This window comes from Stigmatopora argus, chromosome 10, assembly GCF_051989625.1.
Source record: "Stigmatopora argus isolate UIUO_Sarg chromosome 10, RoL_Sarg_1.0, whole genome shotgun sequence".
NCBI lineage: Eukaryota > Metazoa > Chordata > Actinopteri > Syngnathiformes > Syngnathidae > Stigmatopora > Stigmatopora argus.
In genome coordinates this window covers 4,579,647-4,596,808 of record NC_135396.1, presented here as the reverse complement: position 1 = coordinate 4,596,808, position 17,162 = coordinate 4,579,647, and the positions used below count along the sequence as shown (strand labels likewise).

Genomic DNA, 17,162 nt, shown 5'->3' with positions numbered 1-17,162 from the left:
TTGCGTTACCGATCGCTCTTTGTTTAAAAAGAAATCATTCCATTGTGTGTTTCAGACCCTCAACGAGCACCGACTGCTGGGAAACATCAAGAATGTGGCCAAAACGACCAGAAAGGGGCATCTTGTCGACGCCATAACAAAGTGAGTCATTTTTAAATATAGTTCCGATTATCTCTATCCGTGTAATATTTAAACGTCAGCGTTCAGTATTCGAGGCTTTGCGCAATTGGCTCGTTTTTCATCATGATACATTCAACTTTTGAATGAAAACACGAACTAGCTCGGTGTTTTTTTTATAGCAAAAACCTGTGGATAAGTCACCCACACAAATGCCATTAGTGGACGTGTAAGGAATTAACAGTAATCCCTCGATTATCGCGGTTAATGAAAAACTGTAAAATAGGGTCATCCCTATTGAATTTAATTTAAAAAAAAATACTATAGTGGCAAGTGTAGGAGTAGCTTCCGCTTGTGAGTTTCACATCTTTCTGAACTTACAAATAATAATTGAACATAGGCTTTGTCATCATACCCAGATAACTGCGTAGCCGAAATTGGTAATTGGTACAAAAAAATCTACCATGTAGTGGAACTGTGCACTCGAATAGATTATATACTTTTACCCTGTTAACTTTCTTAAAGACCTCAGGGCTTGGACCATTTCATTTTTAAATGTGGTTTTGACAAAACCTAAGTGACATTTATTCAACAATAGTGCCGGTGTCATTTTTGACTCATTTAAAAAAAAAAATTCCTCGGCATAAGAGAAAAACGGAAGCTTTTTGGATATTTATTTTTTTAAGAATGAATTGATTTGAAATAATTGACTGAAAAACTCAAAGCAGAAGTAGGATTTTTTTTATTTATTATTTTCATGTAATTTGTACCTTGTTGGCCCCTGTCCAGTGTGTTTTCTATATTTCCCACCACATCAAGATCCTGATTATTTGTTTGTGGAGGAAAACATGAAAAATAGACTGGATAGGGGCGTTTAAAGACTCGGATCATTTTTTAGTCTTTATGCAGCAGACCATCAGGAGTATGTCTAATATTGCCTTTTGCAGTGTCTGAATAATGGGTACCCTTTTGATGTTTTATAGAAAAAAAGCTAAATGTAGGAGTTTTTTTAGTTGAATTTGACTTAATTAGGCCCTAGTCTGTAATTATTTTTTATGTAACTTAATCAATTGTGCCTTGACCCCTTTTTGTTTTTCAGAGTTCCACTCAAGGGGGACAAGGTTTCCTGCCTATGTACAGATAGGCTGACGCACCCCCTCATTTCTCGGTGCTGGGGGTTACGCGAGAACCTATCTCCAAAGTTTTTCAAAATAAAAGGTAAGACCTTGTGAATGGTTTTTCACTTAACTTTGTGTATTGACCCCTTTTTTTGTTTTCCAGAATTCCACAAGGGGGACAAGGTTTCCTGCCTATGTACAGATAGGCTGACGCGAGAACCTATCTCCAAAGTTTTTCAAAATAAAAGGTAAGACCTTGCGAATGGTTTTTCACTTAACTCTGTGTATTGACCCCTTTTTTTTGTTTTCCAGAATTCCACAAGGGGGACAAGGTTTCCTGCCTATGTACAGATAGGCTGACGCACCCCCTCATTTCTCGGTGCTGGGGGTTACGCGAGAACCTATCTCCAAAGTTTTTCAAAATAAAAGGTAAGACCTTGCGAATGGTGTTTTACTTAACTTTGTGTATTGAACCCTTTTTTGTTTTCCAGATTTTCCCCTGGGTCCAAGGGGAGTTTCTTCGTCCATTTGAAAATGGATGAAGGCAAAACTGATTTTTAAAAAATGCTGGAGGGCCTGTGCGAACCTATCTCGAGAGCTGGTTTTTCTATGTCAAAATAAAAGTTTTTCAATGCATACATGTGTTTGTCTTTATCTAACAAAAAATGTAAGTAACAATCCAAGTTAAAAATTTTATTTACAGGTAAACATTTCAACTTTAACACACTTAGTTGGCATTACATTGATACATGATTGATGTAGCCAGTCTTTTCTCCAGTTTGTCCACCTGTAGACATAAAACAAGACATTTTAGTTAAAGGTTCATAAAACAATTTTACACTTCTAATTAATTTGTAAAATACACTTAGAAAATTAAAGAAAACCAAAACTGGGGGAATAAACACTTAGAAAAAAAAAGCTGGGGAATAAACACTTAGAAAGAAAATAGCTGGGGGTATATACACTCAGAAAATAAAATAAGAAAAAAAACTGGGGGTATATACACTTAGAAAAATAAAATTAGGGCATAAAAGCTGGGGAATAAACACTTAGAAAATAAAATGGGGGGAGTAAACACTTAGAAAATAAAGTGGGGAAAATAGCTGGGGGTATATACACTCAGAAAAATAAAATTAGGGAATAAAAGCTGGGGAATAAACACTTAGAAAAAAAAGTGGGGAAAATAGCTGGGGGTATATACACTTAGAAAATAAAATTAGGGAAAAAAAGCTGGGGAATAAACACTTAGAAAATAAAATGAGGAAAAAAAAGCTGGGGGTATATACACTTAGAAAATAAAATTAGGAGGAAAAAAAAGCTGGGGGAATAAACACTTGGAAAATAAAATTAGAAAAAAAACGGGGTATATACACTTAGAAAAATAAAATTAGGGAATAAAAGCTGGGGAATAAACACTTAGAAAATAAAATGAGGAAAAAAAAGCTGGGGGAATAAACACTTGGAAAATAAAATTAGAAAAAAAACTGGGGGTATATACACTTAGAAAAATAAAATTAGGGAATAAAAGCTGGGGAGTAAACACTTGAAAAATAAAATTAGAAAAAAATTGGGAATAAATACTTAGAATTCCTGCTCTAACATTAACTGAGATCCTTCTTACCTTAAAGATTTAGTCAAAGAGCTGTGGAGATGATTTAGGCTTTTATTTAATTTGGATTTTCAGAAGTACAGAGACACCATATGATTCAAGTGGGCAACTTGTGAGGAAGATCTCTCAGGCCTGTTGCATGCAAAAAAAAAATAGCAAAAGTTAGAATATATAGAATGGAGATTCAACTTTTTTTTGTGTAGTTTTACCTGGCCCAGTCTCCTCTTCTATAACCTCAATAGTGCTCTAGGCATGCTAGAAGAGCTGCATCTTGGTGCTAAACAGGGAAAATTTGCACACAAAAAAGCATAAGTTAGCATATATAGAGCCTGGAGATTCAACAGATAGGCTTAATTTTTTTTTTTTTTTTTTTGGGGGGGGGGATGGGGGGGGAGTAGTTTTATCTTGATGCTAAACAGGGACAACTTGATTTAACCAAGGTATTTGGGGGTTGCCAAACAATTACGGGATAGGGAAATCTTACAAGAAATTTAATAAACGATCAAGATAAAAAATGAAGATTAGTTAGCAAGTGCCAAGTGCTATTTTTCCTTTTCCAGACAAGGCGATTAAATATACAGACTGACGTTAACAGCTAGGACAAGGGTGTCAAACTCGGGTTGGTTCGCAATAACGTCAACTCGATTTCACGTGGGCCGGATCATTTTTGAAATAATATTTTGATATTTTTTTCTATTTAAATTGGATTAAAAAACTGTATCAAAAGCCCTAAATATTCTGTTTTTATAGGTCTAAAAAAGGTTTGTTTGAGCTTTTTTTTCTTCATGAGGGAAAATATCTTATAATTTGTTTTTCATTTCAAAAGGAAACAAAATGTTTTTGGGAATATGTTCAATATTAGTGGAAAACAGAATTTTACAAAAATATTTTTAGATTTTACCAAATGCTTTTTGAACTAAAAACACAAAACGGAAAAAAATGATTTAAAAAGGGGGAAATGAGGAAATATAATATACATGTATAATCTTCATTTGAATTTGATCCTAACAGAAAGTCGGCACTCATGATTTACTTTCTCGGGCCGTACAAAATGACGCGGCGGGCCAGATTTGGCCCCCGGGCCGCCGCTTTGACACCAGTGAGCTAGGAGAAAGTTGGCTTAATAGTTTTGTATACGGCGATTAAAAATACAGACTGACGTGAACAGCTAAGAGAAAGTTGGCTTGACAGTTTTGTATAAGTGATTTTTTTTGGAAAAACAGAACAATTACAAATCGGCTACGGGTGTTTAGCACTCGCAATGAAAACTATAATTACATACAACAGGAACGAAATCTTGCCTCTGGATGTCTAGAGTGAGCATTTACCCAGCAAACTGTCGGTTGATGACTCAGCGTTGTTTGATTAAATTTAAAGTCTTGCCACACGACTCAATAATGGAGAGAAAACGGACAACATACCTTTTAAGTCAAATCGTGACACTCACGCTAATGTTAACTAGCAACATACCTCACACAGCCGGAGAGGAAAAGCAGCGCAAACTTAAATTGTCGACGGTGTGCTAAACCTGGCATTAAACTAAGATATTTGTTGGCGTTTTGGGCTCAATTGATTGCTGAAAAATCTCCCGATAGCGTGATAAAAACGCATTTAGGCCAGTGAAATGCTGTACTTCTTACCTCGTTTGGCGTGCTAGTCGACCGTCAGCGTGAGAAAGGCTTCCAAAGGGATGGTTACTGCGCATGCGCTTAATTAACTCGGCTGCGTCTACAATAGCGTAACCACGCCCATATTGTCCGGCCGCATTGAAAGTGGAAAAGATAGTGGCTTGATTACTGCGCTCCAAGAGGTGGTTTGTCCTCCCAACTCCCAACTTGTCTGTTTTGAAGATGACGTAGAATAGTCGTGAGTTTTGTGGTCTTGATGCTATAAAACAATACGTATTAGTAAACAATTTTCACCAAATATTGAATAACATTTGACTTAGTATTTTACATCAACTCACCATTATTCCAAGCCATCTGACTCCATTAAAAGTTTAACATTTGACACACAATAAATGCTTCATTGTATTGTATACAATAACTCAGTGGTGGATCATCAGGGCCTGCAAGGCCTTCTCTGTAGGTCTTAAATAGTATCTGAAACACAGACTGACTGATGTTTATTATATTTTGTCCATGAATATTTATGATGACCATGTATAGTGAGGCTTTTTTTCTTGCAAAAATGACCATGTATAGTAAGACCTTTTTCTTGCAAAAATGACCATGTTTAGTAAGGCTTTTTTCCTTGCAAAAATGACCATGTATAGTAAGGCTTTTTCTTGCAAAAATGACCATGTAGAATAAGGCTTTTTTCTTGCAAAATGACCATGTAGAGTAAGGCTTTTTTGTTGCAAAATGACCATGTATAGTAAGGTTTTTTTCTTGCAAAAATGACCATGTATAGTAAGGCTTTTTTTGCAAAAATGATCATGTGTATTAAGGCCATTTTCTTGCAAAAAATGACCATGTAGAGTAAGGCTTTTTTGTTTCAAAAAATGACCATGTATAGTAAGGCTTTTTTGTTTCAAAAATGACCATGTATAGTAAGGCTTTTTTTGGGGAAAAATGACCATGTATAGTAAGGCTTTTTGGGGGGGAAAAATGACCATGTATAGTAAGGCTTTTTCTTGCAAAAATGACCATGTAGAGTAAGGATTTTTTTCTTGCAAAAATGACCATGTAGAGTAAGGCTTTTTTTCTTGCAAAAATGACCATGTACAGTAAGGCTTTTTTCTTGCAAAAATGACCATGTATAGTAAGGCTTTTTTGTTGCAAAAATGACCATGTATAGTAAGGCTTTTTTGTTTCAAAAATGACCATGTATAGTAAGGCTTTTTTGGGGGAAAAAATGACCATGTATAGTAAGGCTTTTTTTGGGGAAAAAATGACCATGTATAGTAAGGCTTTTTCTTGCAAAAATGACCATGTAGAATAAGGATTTTTTTCTTGCAAAAATGACCATGTATAGTAAGGCTTTTTTCCTTGCAAAATGACCATGTATAGTAAAGCTTTTTCTTGCAAAAATGACCATGTAGAGTAAGGCTTTTTTCTTGCAAAAATGACCATGTATAGTAAGGCTTTTTTGTTGCAAAATGACCATGTATAGTAAGGTTTTTTTCTTGCAAAAATGACCATGTATAGTAAGGCTTTTTTTGCAAAAATGATCATGTGTATTAAGGCCTTTTTCTTGCAAAAAATGACCATGTAGAGTAAGGCTTTTTTGTTTCAAAAAATGACCATGTATAGTAAGGCTTTTTTGTTTCAAAAATGACCATGTATAGTAAGGCTTTTTTGGGGGAAAAAATGACCATGTATAGTAAGGCTTTTTTTGGGGAAAAAATGACCATGTATAGTAAGGCTTTTTCTTGCAAAAATGACCATGTAGAGTAAGGATTTTTTTCTTGCAAAAATGACCATGTACAGTAAGGCTTTTTTCTTGCAAAAATGACCATGTATAGTAAGGCTTTTTTTCTTGCAAAAATGACCATGTATAGTAAGGCTTTTTTTCTTGCAAAAATGACCATGTAGAGTAAGGCTTTTTTGGTTGCAAAAATGACCATGTATAGTAAGGCTTTTTTTCCTTGCAAAAATGACCATGTATAGTAAGGCTTTTTCTTGCAAAAATGACCATGTAGAGTAAGGCTTTTTTCTTGCAAAAATGACCATGTATAGTAAGGCTTTTTTGTTGCAAAATGACCATGTATAGTAAGGTTTTTTTCTTGCAAAAATGACCATGTATAGTAAGGCTTTTTTTGCAAAAATGATCATGTGTATTAAGGCCTTTTTCTTGCAAAAAATGACCATGTAGAGTAAGGCTTTTTTGTTTCAAAAATGACCATGTATAGTAAGGCTTTTTTTTGGGAAAAATGACCATGTATAGTAAGGCTTTTTTGGGGGAAAAAATGACCATGTATAGTAAGGCTTTTTCTTGCAAAAATGACCATGTAGAGTAAGGATTTTTTTCTTGCAAAAATGACCATGTATAGTAAGGCTTTTTCCTTGCAAAAATGACCATGTATAGTAAGGCATTTTTTCTTGCAAAAATGACCATGTATAGTAAGGCTTTTTTGTTTCAAAAATGACATTTATAGTAAGGCTTTTTTGGGGGAAAAATGACCATGTATAGTAAGGCTTTTTTTGGGGAAAAATGACCATGTATAGTAAGGCTTTTTTGTTGCAAAAATGACCATGTATAGTAAGGCTTTTTTGTTTCAAAAATGACCATGTATAGTAAGGCTTTTTTGGGGGGAAAAATGACCATGTATAGTAAGGCTTTTTTTGGGGAAAAAATGACCATGTATAGTAAGGCTTTTTCTTGCAAAAATGACCATGTAGAGTAAGGATTTTTTTCTTGCAAAAATGACCATGTACAGTAAGGCTTTTTTCTTGCAAAAATGACCATGTATAGTAAGGCTTTTTTTCTTGCAAAAATGACCATGTATAGTAAGGCTTTTTTTCTTGCAAAAATGACCATGTAGAGTAAGGCTTTTTTGGTTGCAAAAATGACCATGTATAGTAAGGCTTTTTTTCCTTGCAAAAATGACCATGTATAGTAAGGCTTTTTCTTGCAAAAATGACCATGTAGAGTAAGGCTTTTTTCTTGCAAAAATGACCATGTATAGTAAGGCTTTTTTGTTGCAAAATGACCATGTATAGTAAGGTTTTTTTCTTGCAAAAATGACCATGTATAGTAAGGCTTTTTTTGCAAAAATGATCATGTGTATTAAGGCCTTTTTCTTGCAAAAAATGACCATGTAGAGTAAGGCTTTTTTGTTTCAAAAATGACCATGTATAGTAAGGCTTTTTTGGGGGAAAAATGACCATGTATAGTAAGGCTTTTTTTGGGGAAAAATGACCATGTATAGTAAGGCTTTTTCTTGCAAAAATGACCATGTAGAGTAAGGATTTTTTTCTTGCAAAAATGACCATGTATAGTAAGGCTTTTTTCCTTGCAAAAATGACCATGTATAGTAAGGCATTTTTTCTTGCAAAAATGACCATGTATAGTAAGGCTTTTTTGTTTCAAAAATGACCATGTATAGTAAGGCTTTTTTGGGGGAAAAATGACCATGTATAGTAAGGCTTTTTTGGGGAAAAATGACCATGTATAGTAAGGCTTTTTTGTTGCAAAAATGACCATGTATAGTAAGGCTTTTTTGTTTCAAAAATGACCATGTATAGTAAGGCTTTTTTGGGCGAAAAAATGACCATGTATAGTAAGGCTTTTTTTGGGGGAAAAATGACCATGTATAGTAAGGCTTTTTCTTGCAAAAATGACCATGTATAGTAAGGCTTTTTCTTGCAAAAATGACCATGTAGAGTAAGGATTTTTTTCTTGCAAAAATGACCATGTATAGTAAGGCTTTTTTCTTGCAAAAATGACCATGTATAGTAAGGCTTTTTTTCTTGCAAAAATGACCATGTATAGTAAGGCTTTTTTTCTTGCAAAAATGACCATGTAGAGTAAGGCTTTTTTGGTTGCAAAAATGACCATGTAGCGTAAGGTTTTTTTTCTTGCAAAAATGACCATGTATAGTAAGGTTTTTTTGGTTGCAAAAATGACCATGTATAGTAAGGCTTTTTTGGTTGCAAAAATGACCATGTATAGTAAGGCTTTTTTGGTTGCAAAAATGACCATGTATAGTAAGGCTTTTTGGTTGCAAAAATGACCATGTATAGTAAGGCTTTTTTGGTTGCAAAAATGACCATGTATAGTAAGGGTTTTTTCTTACAAAAATGACCATGTATAGTGAGGCGTTTTTTCTTGCAAAAATGACCATGTATAGTAAGGCTTTTTTGCTTGCAAAAATGACCATGTATAGCAAGGCTTTTTTCTTGCAAAAATGACCATGTATAGTAAGGCTTTTTTGTTGCAAAATGACCATGTATAGTAAGGTTTTTTTCTTGCAAAAATGACCATGTATAGTAAGGCTTTTTTTGCAAAAATGATCATGTGTATTAAGGCCTTTTTCTTGCAAAAAATGACCATGTAGAGTAAGGCTTTTTTGTTTCAAAAATGACCATGTATAGTAAGGCTTTTTTGGGGGAAAAATGACCATGTATCGTAAGGCTTTTTTTGGGGAAAAAATGACCATGTATAGTAAGGCTTTTTCTTGCAAAAATGACCATGTAGAGTAAGGATTTTTTTCTTGCAAAAATGACCATGTATAGTAAGGCTTTTTTTCTTGCAAAAATGACCATGTACAGTAAGGCTTTTTTCTTGCAAAAATGACCATGTATAGTAAGGCTTTTTTTTCTTGCAAAAATGACCATGTATAGTAAGGCTTTTTTCTTGCAAAAATGACCATGTATAGTAAGGCTTTTTTTCTTGCAAAAATGACCATGTATAGTAAGGCTTTTTTTCTTGCAAAAATGACCATGTAGAGTAAGGCTTTTTTGGTTGCAAAAATGACCATGTAGCGTAAGGTTTTTTTTCTTGCAAAAATGACCATGTATAGTAAGGTTTTTTTGGTTGCAAAAATGACCATGTATAGTAAGGCTTTTTTGGTTGCAAAAATGACCATGTATAGTAAGGCTTTTTTGGTTGCAAAAATGACCATGTATAGTAAGGCTTTTTGGTTGCAAAAATGACCATGTATAGTAAGGCTTTTTTGGTTGCAAAAATGACCATGTATAGTAAGGGTTTTTTCTTACAAAAATGACCATGTATAGTGAGGCGTTTTTTCTTGCAAAAATGACCATGTATAGTAAGGCTTTTTTGCTTGCAAAAATGACCATGTATAGCAAGGCTTTTTTCTTGCAAAAATGACCATGTATAGTAAGGCTTTTTTGTTGCAAAATGACCATGTATAGTAAGGTTTTTTTCTTGCAAAAATGACCATGTATAGTAAGGCTTTTTTTGCAAAAATGATCATGTGTATTAAGGCCTTTTTCTTGCAAAAAATGACCATGTAGAGTAAGGCTTTTTTGTTTCAAAAATGACCATGTATAGTAAGGCTTTTTTGGGGGAAAAATGACCATGTATCGTAAGGCTTTTTTGGGGGAAAAAATGACCATGTATAGTAAGGCTTTTTCTTGCAAAAATGACCATGTAGAGTAAGGATTTTTTTCTTGCAAAAATGACCATGTATAGTAAGGCTTTTTTCCTTGCAAAAATGACCATGTATAGTAAGGCATTTTTTCTTGCAAAAATGACCATGTATAGTAAGGCTTTTTTGTTTCAAAAATGACCATGTATAGTAAGGCTTTTTTGGGGGAAAAATGACCATGTATAGTAAGGCTTTTTTTGGGGAAAAAATGACCATGTATGTAAGGCTTTTTTGTTGCAAAAATGACCATGTATAGTAAGGCTTTTTTGTTTCAAAAATGACCATGTATAGTAAGGCTTTTTTGGGGGAAAAAATGACCATGTATAGTAAGGCTTTTTTTGGGGAAAAAATGACCATGTATAGTAAGGCTTTTTCTTGCAAAAATGACCATGTAGAGTAAGGATTTTTTTCTTGCAAAAATGACCATGTACAGTAAGGCTTTTTTCTTGCAAAAATGACCATGTATAGTAAGGCTTTTTTTTCTTGCAAAAATGACCATGTATAGTAAGGCTTTTTTTCTTGCAAAAATGACCATGTAGAGTAAGGCTTTTTTGGTTGCAAAAATGACCATGTATAGTAAGGCTTTTTCTTGCAAAAATGACCATGTAGAGTAAGGCTTTTTTCTTGCAAAAATGACCATGTATAGTAAGGCTTTTTTGTTGCAAAAATGATCATGTGTATTAAGGCCTTTTTCTTGCAAAAAATGACCATGTAGAGTAAGGCTTTTTTGTTTCAAAAATGACCATGTATAGTAAGGCTTTTTTGGGGGAAAAATGACCATGTATAGTAAGGCTTTTTTTGGGGAAAAAATGACCATGTATAGTAAGGCTTTTTTGTTGCAAAAATGACCATGTATAGTAAGGCTTTTTTGTTTCAAAAATGACCATGTATAGTAAGGCTTTTTTGGAGGAAAAAATGACCATGTATAGTAAGGCTTTTTTGGGGGAAAAAATGACCATGTATAGTAAGGCTTTTTCTTGCAAAAATGACCATGTAGAGTAAGGATTTTTTTCTTGCAAAAATGACCATGTACAGTAAGGCTTTTTTCTTGCAAAAATGACCATGTATAGTAAGGCTTTTTTTTCTTGCAAAAATGACCATGTATAGTAAGGCTTTTTTTCTTGCAAAAATGACCATGTAGAGTAAGGCTTTTTTGGTTGCAAAAATGACCATGTATAGTAAGGCTTTTTCTTGCAAAAATGACCATGTAGAGTAAGGCTTTTTTCTTGCAAAAATGACCATGTATAGTAAGGCTTTTTTGTTGCAAAAATGATCATGTGTATTAAGGCCTTTTTCTTGCAAAAAATGACCATGTAGAGTAAGGCTTTTTTGTTTCAAAAATGACCATGTATAGTAAGGCTTTTTTGGGGGAAAAATGACCATGTATAGTAAGGCTTTTTTTGGGGAAAAAATGACCATGTATAGTAAGGCTTTTTTGTTGCAAAAATGACCATGTATAGTAAGGCTTTTTTGTTTCAAAAATGACCATGTATAGTAAGGCTTTTTTGGAGGAAAAAATGACCATGTATAGTAAGGCTTTTTTGGGGGAAAAAATGACCATGTATAGTAAGGCTTTTTCTTGCAAAAATGACCATGTAGAGTAAGGATTTTTTTCTTGCAAAAATGACCAATAAACAATATCCATCCTCCTTTCTTTCCTCCTTTTCTATCACCATCGAAGTTAATGCTGAAAGTCGAGCCTATCTTGTCGCATTTCTGGCAAAAGTTTTATTCGATTTAGTGCTGAAAATGTTCAGTCCCGGTTGTGACAGGATTGCTTGCTTTGGAGTTGACCAACCTTTCTTAATGATGTCGAGCTTTTTTTTCTTGAAAAGTCCGTCTTGAAAATGGCTTTGACAGTAAATCTGCAAACAAATCAATTTCTTCTCCTCCTTCAGCCATTGCGGGTTGACAAAACCGCTATTAATTCAACACAACAATACGCTTGTTTAATGCAGCAGAGCCTGCAGAACTGATTGTGAAGATCTTGAGGCAGATTTCTGACCCTGGCAACAAATAATGGCTGAAATGTGATTGGTTAAATGATTCAATATGAAAACACACATCTTGAAGCAGTGCAACCAGGGGGAAAAGCAATGAAAGGAAGCTAACAGACAATTTGGAATTATTTAAGTATTCATGGACAAAATATAATTAACATCAGTCTGTGATTCAGATATTTCTTAAGCCAGCAGAGAAGGCCTTGAAGGCCCTGACGGCACACCACTGATGTTCCAAAATGTTTGACTCCATTTCTTAGGCCAATAATTTTGACAATTTTCGTTGGCATGACCTCAAATTGCGCTATACCTAGGGACTTTAAAATCTTAATTTCTTGCCAGTAAAGCCCCCAAAAAAGTGTCAGAAAAGGCAACAGAAAACAACAGTTGACTGGGATAGGCTCCAGCACCCGCACAACGAATAAGCAGCTTGTAAAATGAATGTAAATATATTTGCCCATCACTGGCTACATAACCCAAATTTCCCCACTTGCCAAATTTCAGAGTAAAAGCCAAGTTTACTATAGTAAGGCTTTTTTGTTTAAAAACGACATAGTATAGTAAGGCTTTTTTGTTTAAAAACGACATAGTATAGTAAGGCTTTTTTGTTTAAAAACGACATAGTATAGTAAGGCTTTTTTGTTTAAAAACGACATAGTATAGTAAGGCTTTTTTGTTTAAAAACGACATAGTATAGTAAGGCTTTTTTGTTTAAAAACGACATAGTATAGTAAGGCTTTTTTGTTTAAAAACGACATAGTATAGTAAGGCTTTTTTGTTTAAAAACGACATAGTATAGTAAGGCTTTTTTGTTTAAAAACGACATAGTATAGTAAGGCTTTTTTGTTTAAAAACGACATAGTATAGTGAGGCTTTTTTGTTTAAAAACGACATAGTATAGTGAGGCTTTTTTGTTTAAAAACGACATAGTATAGTGAGGCTTTTTTGTTTAAAAACGACATAGTATAGTGAGGCTTTTTTGTTTAAAAACGACATAGTATAGTGAGGCTTTTTTGTTTAAAAACGACATAGTATAGTGAGGCTTTTTTGTTTAAAAACGACATAGTATAGTGAGGCTTTTTTGTTTAAAAACGACATAGTATAGTGAGGCTTTTTTGTTTAAAAACGACATAGTATAGTGAGGCTTTTTTGTTTAAAAACGACATAGTATAGTGAGGCTTTTTTGTTTAAAAACGACATAGTATAGTGAGGCTTTTTTGTTTAAAAACGACATAGTATAGTAAGGCTTTTTTGTTTAAAAACGACATAGTATAGTAAGGCTTTTTTGTTTAAAAACGACATAGTATAGTAAGGCTTTTTTGTTTAAAAACGACATAGTATAGTAAGGCTTTTTTGTTTAAAAACGACATAGTATAGTAAGGCTTTTTTGTTTAAAAACGACATAGTATAGTAAGGCTTTTTTGTTTAAAAACGACATAGTATAGTAAGGCTTTTTTGTTTAAAAACGACATAGTATAGTAAGGCTTTTTTGTTTAAAAACGACATAGTATAGTAAGGCTTTTTTGTTTAAAAACGACATAGTATAGTAAGGCTTTTTTGTTTAAAAAACGACATAGTATAGTAAGGCCTTTTTCTTTAAAAAACGAGAAAGTATAGTAAGGCTTTTTTCTGAAAAAGAACACAATATAGTAAGGCTTTTTTCTGAAAAAGAACACAATATAGTAAGGCTTTTTTTCTTTTACAAAATGACAATATAGTAAGTCTCTTTTCTAAAAAAAAAGACAGTATATATAGTAAGGCTTTTTTGTTTAAAAACGACATAGTATAGTAAGGCTTTTTTGTTTAAAAACGACATAGTATAGTAAGGCTTTTTTGTTTAAAAACGACATAGTATAGTAAGGCTTTTTTGTTTAAAAACGACATAGTATAGTAAGGCTTTTTTGTTTAAAAACGACATAGTATAGTAAGGCTTTTTTGTTTAAAAACGACATAGTATAGTAAGGCTTTTTTGTTTAAAAACGACATAGTATAGTAAGGCTTTTTTGTTTAAAAACGACATAGTATAGTAAGGCTTTTTTGTTTAAAAACGACATAGTATAGTAAGGCTTTTTTGTTTAAAAACGACATAGTATAGTAAGGCTTTTTTGTTTAAAAACGACATAGTATAGTAAGGCTTTTTTGTTTAAAAACGACATAGTATAGTAAGGCTTTTTTGTTTAAAAACGACATAGTATAGTAAGGCTTTTTTGTTTAAAAACGACATAGTATAGTAAGGCTTTTTTGTTTAAAAACGACATAGTATAGTAAGGCTTTTTTGTTTAAAAACGACATAGTATAGTAAGGCTTTTTTGTTTAAAAACGACATAGTATAGTAAGGCTTTTTTGTTTAAAAACGACATAGTATAGTAAGGCTTTTTTGTTTAAAAACGACATAGTATAGTAAGGCTTTTTTGTTTAAAAACGACATAGTATAGTAAGGCTTTTTTGTTTAAAAACGACATAGTATAGTAAGGCTTTTTTGTTTAAAAACGACATAGTATAGTAAGGCTTTTTTGTTTAAAAACGACATAGTATAGTAAGGCTTTTTTTCTTAAAAAAAAACGACATAGTATAGTAATGTTTTTTTCTTTAAAAAACGACAAAGTATAGAAAGGTTTTGTTCTTTAAAAAAACGACATAGTATAGTAAGGCCTTTTTCTTTAAAAAACGAGAAAGTATAGTAAGGCTTTTTTCTGAAAAAGAACACAATATAGTAAGGCTTTTTTTCTTTTAAAAACGACAATATAGTCAGGCTTTTTTTCTTTTAAAAAATGACAATATAGTAAGTCTCTTTTCTAAAAAAAAAAGACAGTATATATAGTAAGGCTTTTTTCTGAAAAAAACGACATAGTATAGTAAGGCTTTTTTCTTAAACGAACGACATAGTATAGTAAGGCTTTTTTCTAAAACGAACGACATAGTATAGTAAGGCTTTTTTCTTAAACGAACGGCATAGTATAGTAAGGCTTTCTTAAAAAAAACACAATATAGTAAGGCTTTTTTTCGTTTAAAAAAACGACAGTATAGTAAGGCTTTTTTTCTTTAAACGAATAAGGAGCTTGTAAAATGAATGTAAATATATTTGCCCATCACTGGCTACATAACCCAAATTTCCCCACATGCCAAATTTCAGAGTATAGCCAAGTTTACATTAAAATACCAAAAAGTAAAATACATTAAAATATAAAATAAAATGCTTTACTTACCATTATTGCCGACAAGTGGATGGAGAGCCACCGAAGGTTCAGAGCCTACTTAAAACAAAAGCATATGCTATTTGTTACATTAATGTCCTTAGTTTTAGGTGATGTGAACCAGAACCCCCTCGACAAAAATATCTGAAGGTAAAAAAAAAATTCAATTGCAAAAAATAAGACCTGAAATAGAATTGTTTTTATTTAAAATAACTAAAATTAAATCTTAAACTTTGCATTTTCTTTTTGTTCTGATTACGATACTTTTGGCCTTGATTTAGCAGACATTGTTAAGCCCAAATATCATAGATCATATGTGCATTATTTTGCTACCTTTTGTAGTTTGGGCGAATTTTTTTAATGCATATACCTTCGGACATTAAAGCACATGGCGGACAAGACTCGCTCGCTCGCCCGCGTACCCCGGCGGGAGAGCGAGTCGACCCTGCGTGACCTCGCCAACCTCCCGCGGCGAGAACCCGCCTCGCCAAAACCTGCGCGCGCAAACCCCAAAGCGCTCCACGCCACCCGGGGACGAATGTCACGCTGGGCTGCGTCTCTGTAAAAAGGAATTGTGAGAATAAATGATGGCCATTATCACAGTCACCTGCGTGGGCGCCCTGACAATCGTCAGGAGCCCGACAGGCGGCCATCTTGGGGCAATCATTAAAATTCACACTCAAAAAGCCCTTTTTTAATAAGCACCCTATGTGGGATCCTTTTGTCAATTTTTAAGAGCAGACAAAAGATCCAACTTTTAACAAACAACCCGATAAGACTAGTAATGCTAACTTATCAAACATCAACTGTAAAAGATAACCAATCAAGGAACAATAGGTCAAATTTGCACCTCAATTATCCCAGAAACAGAAACAGTAATTGGAAACATTTGAAAAATTAAGTGTTGCGCGTTTGCAACAGATGCCCCGCCTCCCCTCCACCAATGACGAGATCATTCTAGGCAATTATTTTCCTAAATTCGCAAATCAAAGGACTAAACAAATGAACAACTCGCATAAGCAGGGCCAGTTTTTGCTCTAAGCAATGTGGGCAACCTCCCAGGGCGCAAACTACATGGGAGGCCCTGCCAAAAATATCTTCAATCATATGACCACTTCTCTAGGCTATTATTTCTCACTTCCACATCAAGTTAGCATACCTGTCAACCTCTGCCGATAACTGCCCTTATAAATGATTATGATTCCCCTCACAAACCCCCCAAAAACCTTACAAACACCGTACGACTCGTCGTACGGTGTTTGTAAGGTTTTTGGGGGGTTTGTAAGGGGAATCATAATCATTTATAAGGGCAGTTATCGGCAAAGGTTGACAGGTATGAGTTAGTCACGTGGAAGTGGTCTTCAAAGGTCCGCATTGGGCACCAGTTTTCATTCAAAACCCAACAAGTGCTTTTTGCAATTGTAATCAGTTGATTACAGTCAAGCGCTACTTTCAAACTATACTTTGACTTGATTGGAAGAAATGAGTCAACTCACTCACCCATTTATTTTTTTTAAAGCCTCAAAACTTTAGATTAGATTCAAATCCCCAGCTTTGTCAGCAGCAACTAACCAAAACAATGACACCAATGCATCCTCTCATTCCGTTATCTGCCCAGTTCAAGGACGTGGAGGTATTCCATTTTCGCTCGCCTCAGTCCACCAGATTGGATTTTCCTCTTTTTTTAAACCTTCTTTTAAGCAGAAGGAATTGGATAGGAACAACTACTGAAGAAGACTATTGATTATAACCAACCTAATGTCTCCTGGAGGAGCTGGATCAATACCACTAAGCTGTCTTATATAAACTGCGTGCGTGAAGCTAACATTTCCTGTTTAGAGGTCATCACAAACAAATCTTGACTAAATCATCAACTGCCATTGACTGCAATAAATGTCCAATCCAATGATAAGCAATCCTTGACTGTTCCTAAGAGTAGATTGATTTGCAGACTAGTGATTAACACAACTGGTTTAATTTTTCAGTTGCCATCACACACTCAATTTTCACATCAATCACATTTCTTCACTCAAGTCGTGAAATCTTCCACTGAAGCAGTCAGTGTAA

The 17,162-nt window shown here is 34.0% G+C and overlaps 1 protein-coding gene and 1 long non-coding RNA gene across 6 annotated transcripts in view; one reads left to right on the top strand and one right to left on the bottom strand.

The window, feature by feature from the left end:
* LOC144083843 (uncharacterized) overlaps positions 1 to 1,871 on the top strand; it is a 63,542-nt gene extending 61,671 nt beyond the window's left edge. For 3 of the 5 annotated variants that reach the window (XM_077611967.1, XM_077611965.1, XM_077611969.1), the window contains 4 exons: positions 56 to 141; positions 1,217 to 1,335; positions 1,548 to 1,664; positions 1,727 to 1,871. The gene's annotated coding sequence lies outside the window, so the exon portion shown is untranslated. Of the gene's footprint in view, positions 1 to 55; positions 142 to 1,216; positions 1,336 to 1,398; positions 1,450 to 1,547; positions 1,665 to 1,726 lie in introns of those variants that run through there. The other 2 variants (XM_077611968.1, XM_077611966.1) reach the window with 2 other exon arrangements.
* A 52-nt stretch (positions 1,872 to 1,923) lies between these two features.
* LOC144083138 (uncharacterized) lies at positions 1,924 to 4,638 on the bottom strand. The gene is made up of 4 exons (XR_013303483.1): positions 4,485 to 4,638; positions 3,054 to 3,121; positions 2,857 to 2,976; positions 1,924 to 2,022 (listed from the first exon to the last, which is right to left on the bottom strand). It is a non-coding gene; the product is annotated as an uncharacterized LOC144083138 (long non-coding RNA).
* Between the last annotated feature and the right edge of the window lie 12,524 nt (positions 4,639 to 17,162).